At 48.1% G+C, this 6612-nt stretch overlaps 1 non-coding gene across 1 annotated transcript; it reads left to right on the plus strand.

Moving 5' to 3' along the window:
* Positions 1-872: 872 nt before the first annotated feature.
* Positions 873-947, plus strand: Trnas-cga (transfer RNA serine (anticodon CGA)). Its single transcript has one exon. It is a non-coding gene; the product is annotated as a tRNA-Ser (tRNA).
* The last annotated feature ends 5665 nt before the right edge of the window (positions 948-6612 follow it).

The following is a 6612-nucleotide window of genomic DNA, read 5'->3' on the forward strand; positions in this document are numbered from 1 at the left end:
CTATGGCAGTACGAAGCTGAAACAGTGATGTGTACGGTTGTCTGCAGTCCCTTTGGCGGCTAGCAACTATACCGCGGACGAATACGACGCACAGATGGACACACAAAGTGGCCAGAATGTGTGAGCGCCATCTAGGAGGCAGCAGATCGGCACTGAGAGGCGAAGGCGAGTAGTTTTGCCTGTGTGGTGGCGACCTCTCTTAGTACCTGTTGTCTACCCTTAAACCTGTAAGCAATAATTCCTTAATACAGTGTACATCAGTGTCACTGATTTACTTATTTTGTGCCGCCTGGAATATGGAACAATAGAGCAGACCATACTGTTTCTCGTGCCTGTCAACATTTTCGTCCGAAACTGCACAGTTACGCTGTTTCTTCTCGCCTACTGTGATGTGTCCGTCTCGTGCTCTCACGAGAAATATTTCGGATTTTTAACCGGATATTTTATCATACGTAATACAGAATACTTCTTTCATGTATCACACTTTAGTCGGCCTTGCTTCTACTGTTGAATGTAGTTCCACATTGGTGGAAAAATGGCAAAATATGTAAGGTCGGCGTCATCACATCGCCAGAATAGCGCAAATGTTTCTCCGCCAAGCATTATTCGTATGCTTGTTACAGGTGAACGATTCAATTAAAACTTCCACTCCAGAATGAGATTTTCACTCTGTAGCGGAGTGTGCGCTGATATGAAACTTCCTGGCAGATTAAAACTGTGTGCCCGACCGAGACTCGAACTCGGGACCTTTGCCTTTCGCGGGCAAGTGCTCTACCAACTGAGCTACCAAAGCACGACTCACGCCTGGTCCTCACAGCTTTACTTCTGCCAGTACCTCGTCTCCTACCTTCCAAACTTTACAGAAGCTCTCCTGCTTCGGTAGCTCAGTTGGTAGAGCAGTTGCCCGCGAAAGGCAAAGGTCCCGAGTTCGAGTCTCGGTCGGGCACACAGTTTTAATCTGCCAGGAAGTTTCAAAACTTCCACTGCTTGTGGAGGCACCACGAGGAGCCCTGCGACGGCTGGTTGAAGGCCGACCACCACACTGCAGGCGCGCCAACTTAGCGTCCATCCACCGTCTCGTTTGGCACGTTTATCACCTCGCCACTATCTTTCCTAACCAACACATTTCTTACCACCAGTGATAAACAGTGTTGATGTTAAAATCTCTCGAGTGCCTCTGAGACTTATGCAACTATGAACCGAAATTAGGGCATCCTCCGGACTGGAGAAGGGAGTGGTGCCAGTCCTGTCGAGCGGTCTAATTGGGAAGCAGGCGGCGGCGGCGGGCATTTTACGTAATTACAGGCGAGACTTGAGAGGAGCGGTGTCCCATTCCCACGAGGCTAATCTCCGGAGGGGCTGGCCAGGCTCTTTCGCTAATTAATACTGGCCGCGCCGCACCAAGCGCGCAATTGATTTGTCGCGGTGGGCCTTCAACGAGGCACTGCTGCGAACCGACGAGTACGGCAGTCGTCCGCGCTGTTTCCGCCACGTATGCGATGAGGCACGCCGCTATCTTTATTTTCTTCATTTGAGCTAGCTCACGAAGTACACGTGCCCTTGGCGGTGATGTGCCTGCGTGGTATGTGGTGGTGGGCTCTCTACGACCACATCCAGTCGCTGCTGGCTTGTAGGAAAGCGGCGATAGCTACCGGCTCTACGGGAAACGCTGCTGTATTTCTGGAACAGTGCGTCCTGTGAGCAGTCCACATCCGCTACACTGAAATACATGTTGAGAACACAAACCCCAGGGGGCAGATGGATACACATCAATGTAGCGGCAACTTCTTGTCGGGAACAATGCTGGTGTTCCCACTCGTGCATGTAAAATGACCTCTGTGGGTGTGGTAGTCCTCTCGCAGTGACATTCATGCGTTGGCGGAATGTATCAGGTACGAGAGATCTATATATATATATATATATATATATATATATATGACAAATGGCAACGTGTTCTACCGCTATCCCAGAGATTAATGTATGAGCTCGTCAGAGGTGTGATCACATGAAATTCTCACGCGAGGCTACGAAGAGGAGTGAAAAACGCCGAACTCCTTTAATAGACGTAGGTCTCCGAAAGAGAGATCCAAATCAACCATAAAGAAATGGTCGTGAAACGATGTAAACTTCGGTTCGCGCGCTGTACTACAACTCACTCTGTGATGATTTAGTTAATCAGAACACAGTGATCATAAAAAAAGAACGAAGAGTAGAGTTTTGCATCCTGTTAACTACGAAGTCGTTGGAAACGGAACGCATGGTAGAAACAGCAGCACAGGAAGCAGGCTGTGTCTTCCAAGAAACAGGCCCAGAAATTAAGTGTGTTACGGAAATCACATCTAGATGGCCGGACGGGGATGTGACCCGTCATCTTCCTGAATTCGCCCACTGTACTAAACAGTGTGTCGTGTCGTTCGGTATTAATGATCGCCTCGCTTAAATACTGTTCTAAGTGATTCCACACTTCATCCTTTCTTAAACTGGTTATTTACAGCGTGAAAAAAACGTAAACTAGGTACAAAGTATGGCGTGCACACACTTTATTCGTCATGTAAACGTCACCACAGATATTGTGATTCAGGCTATGACATGTTCGATAGTCTGCCATTATTGGCGACCATGCGGCGCAGACGTATAGAGAAATTCTACATTACCCGCTGAAGTGTCGGAACATCGGTGCTGTCGATGGCGATGTCCTGAATGGCTGTTTTCAGCTCAGCAATCAGAAAAAACCGGCTAACATGCTTTGGACATCTACATGGAATGGACAACAGACTCACAAAGAGGATTTTTAATGTAATACACAGTTCAATAAAAAAACGAGTTGGTTGCAAGAAATAGAAGAAGACATAAAACAAGCAGGGATCAGTATTAAAATGATAAATGAAAGACAAATTCAGAAATAAAATTATTAACACGAAATTTGAAGTAAAAGAAAGGAAGAAAACAGGCAAAATATTGGAACAGAGCAAAGGAAACAGAAAAACAGCCAAAGAATGAAGAGGTTTCAGGAAGAGAAAAAGGAGCAAATAAGAAACAACTGAATAATCATGTAACATTCAAGTCAGCCATTGTCCTGGTTGGTTGGTTGGTTGGTTTGGGGAAGGAGACCAGACAGCGTGGTCATCGGTCTCATCGGATTAGGGAAGGATGGGGAAGGAAGTCGGCCGTGCCCTTTCAGAGGAACTATCCCGGCATTTGCCTGGAGTGATTTAGGGAAATCACGGAAAACCTAAATCAGGATGGCCGGACGCGGGATTGAACCGTCGTCCTCCCGAATGCGAGTCCAGTGCATTGTCCTGGAGGCATGAATAATTGAACGAGTAGAGTCAGTATCAATGGGGACGAATCTCTGCCGTTCTTGCGCAGTAAAATCAACCTACAGTGTAACATGATCTGATTTACAAAGCGATTGACAGTCGAGCGTGGAACGGGGGTGACATCGTCCATTCGCCTTCGCCTGCGCGCACAGTAGGCCTACGTCTACGGCAGCGCCAGGTACGCATTTCTGCTCTGTATTCACTTACACGTTCTCCGTTAACGTGCGGTATTAGTTTCGCATAACAGCATGGTAATATCCTATTCCGCGCAATTTCCCAAGTTGCTCTAGTCGTTCTGTCTACGCTGCGCTCAGAAACAGTGGAAACAATGAAATCTAATGGCATCCGTTACATTAATGAACGCTATTGTTGTTACATTGCTGAGTGCTAGTGTTGTCCGCATCCTACTACCACAGCCAACACTTCGTCTAACAGTGCTCTGTGAGTACTGCTACCAGAACAGGCCAGAAGAAACAACGGAATTCTGCAGTTTCGGACGAAAATGTTGATGGGTCTGCTCTTATGTTCCATACTTCAGGCGGCAGAGAATAAATAAATCAGTGACACTGATGTACACTGTATTGCTTGTTGCTGTGGTAGCTATCCTCAAACAAAAAATTTTTCACTTAGTTGCACTGATTCAGACAAGTTAAGAATTTCCGCTTCCATATCAAAACGTATCATAAGCGCCCTTCAGGGTGCAGAACTGAAATCGTATTAGGCGAAATCTGAAGTTACCGACATTGTCGAGTGATTTAAGACTGCCACCGCCTGATAAAAGCGGATGCTCTAGAGCGTTGCGCCGCCGTTCACGGGAGTCGGCTGCTATCAGGGAGCCAGGAATGACACCGTCGCTTAGTTCGCGATATGCCGTTCAGATGCGTATTTTCTGGTGTTAAACTCTTGTAGTTTCCATTTTACGTACAATATTTTGCCGATCGACACAGCAGCCTTCCTTCAGATTCTGCAAGTTGTTTTGTTAAGTGTACTAGCTGCCTAGTCTTCAACCAGAACAACAGTGCGCGTTCCGAAAAGCAAATGGTCATGAATTGGGGTAGCGGGCTGCATACCTTCCCTTTCCGCATCCTTCTCTCAGCGATGAAGAGTCTACTTGGAGTGCGCGCAGGGAGTAGGGAGTACTTGTAAGAACCCAGCACCCGAGGACGACTGGGTCCGTCGTCCAAATACTGTGCAGAGGAAAACGAAATTAATTACTTAACTAACGATTGCGAGAGTTGTACAGTGCACCACGGACTGTCCTGTCACGGACTGTCCTGTCACGGACATTTAAACGCTTCATTACCGTTCATCTGTTATTCACTAGTAGTTGCACACTAACGGTGATTCTGCAGTTTGCCCTACGCAGTTTTTCTGATAATATTTCTTCGTAACAGTATCATTACCGCGTGCATAAACTTATTTATAGAAGCAAAATAACGAGTCATCACAGCTACTATACCCCCCAGGGGGTCCGCAACTATCTTGTGGATACGTGCGTAGCGAGCACGGGAACCCGAGCTAATGTGGCCTTCCTTCCTTTCCAGGCTGCATACCTTCCCTTTCCGCATCCTTCCCCATCCCCCATCTTCGCTCCCCCCCTCACCACTGGCTCTTTCCTTCCCTTTCTCCCCCTCTGGGAGTATGGTTTGTGCCTACGTCCGGAGACGGACGCTCGAAACTGTAACAAATTCTTTGCTTTCTCCGCTTGCAAGTCTTAGTCCTTCCTCTGTCCTTCCCTTTTCCTTACCTCTTTTCTTTGCCCTTTTCTCCGCTGCGGCGTTTGAGACCCCTCTTCTTTCTTTTCCCTTTCTCTTTTTTCCTCCTTGTGCGTGTCTGAAGGCCGACCCACTCATTTCCATGCGTAGCCGATGACGGGGTAACGCGTAATTCCCTGCCCCGGGGAGACAGGTAGGACACGTATGTACCCCCTGGTAACGGCCAGGCCCGGGGAGGGGTGATTACCCGAGCTGATACCTTCCGAAAGTGCCGATTGCTCCCTCCGTCCGTTTGTCGGGAGGTGTGACCTGAGGTGTGAACAATCACCTAAGGCGGGAGTGCCCTCAGAGAGGGCCCCCACAAGGGAGGAGCGCGCCATCGGAGACGCTGGTAATCATGGGGGATTCTTCCGCAATGGTTTCCTCACCTTCCACTATGTCTGCTCACAAGCGTAAGTTCACTGAGTCTCAGCCACAGTCAGTTCTTCCATCGTTGCCACAGTTCCTTGTTGTTTCTCGGTCTGACGAAGGTCACAACTTCTCCACGGTCAACCCTTTCATTATTCAGAAAGGTGTCGACGCAATTGCAGGTCCTGTAAAGTCTTGTTCCAGATTACAGAATGGAACCTTGTTGTTAGAAACAGTCACTGCCCTCCAAGCACAAAAATTGCTACGTACTTCACTGCTCCACATCTTCCCTGTCCAGGTTGAAGCGCACCGCACTTTAAATTCCTCACGTGGAGTCGTTTATACACGCTCCCTCGATGGACTGTCTGACGAAGAAATTCAGCACTACCTGTCTGACCAGGGCGTAACGGCTGTTCATAGAGTTATGAAAAGGGTTGACACGAACATCATTCCAATCCGCACTGTCTTCTTGACATTTGACAAAGTTCAACTCCCATCGAAAATCAAAGCAGGCTATGAGATAATTTCCGTTCGCCCTTACGTCCCAAACCCTATGCGTTGCTATCGGTGTCAGCGGTTCAATCACACCAGCCAGTCCTGTTCCAATCCGGCGAAATGTGTTACGTGTGGCAAGGATGCCCATGAGGGTGCTTGTCCATCTCCATCCCCTCGCTGCATCAACTGTATGGGTGACCACGCTGCTTCCTCTCGAGATTGCCCAATTTTTAAAGACGAAAAGCTCATCCAGGAAATCAGAGTGAAGGAAAAGGTGTCGACCTTTGCTGCTCGAAAATTATTCGCCAGTCGAAAGCCCACTATGCCTCAGACAGGAAAATACAGCACTGTCCTTGCTTCTCCTCGGCCAACACAGGAGGCGGCCACACAGACTTGCGACCTCACCTTTAGTACCACGGTCGTCAGATCGGCCAGCGCAAAGATCGCCCGTTCAACCTCACCACTTTCGCCTGTCCACTCTATGGCTCACCTTTCATAGGGTTCTGCTAAATCTGGAGCCCAAAAGTCAGACACCAAGACTTCGAAAAAAGAGCATACTCGTGAAGATTTTTTACGTACACCAACTTCACAACCATCGGTTCCTCCTCCATCTAAACATCATATTTCCAAGAAGGCTAATAAGAAACCCAGTTCATCTCCTTCTCCGCCAAGGC

The sequence above is a fragment of the Schistocerca nitens genome, chromosome 1 (assembly GCF_023898315.1).
Source record: "Schistocerca nitens isolate TAMUIC-IGC-003100 chromosome 1, iqSchNite1.1, whole genome shotgun sequence".
Classification (NCBI taxonomy): domain Eukaryota; kingdom Metazoa; phylum Arthropoda; class Insecta; order Orthoptera; family Acrididae; genus Schistocerca; species Schistocerca nitens.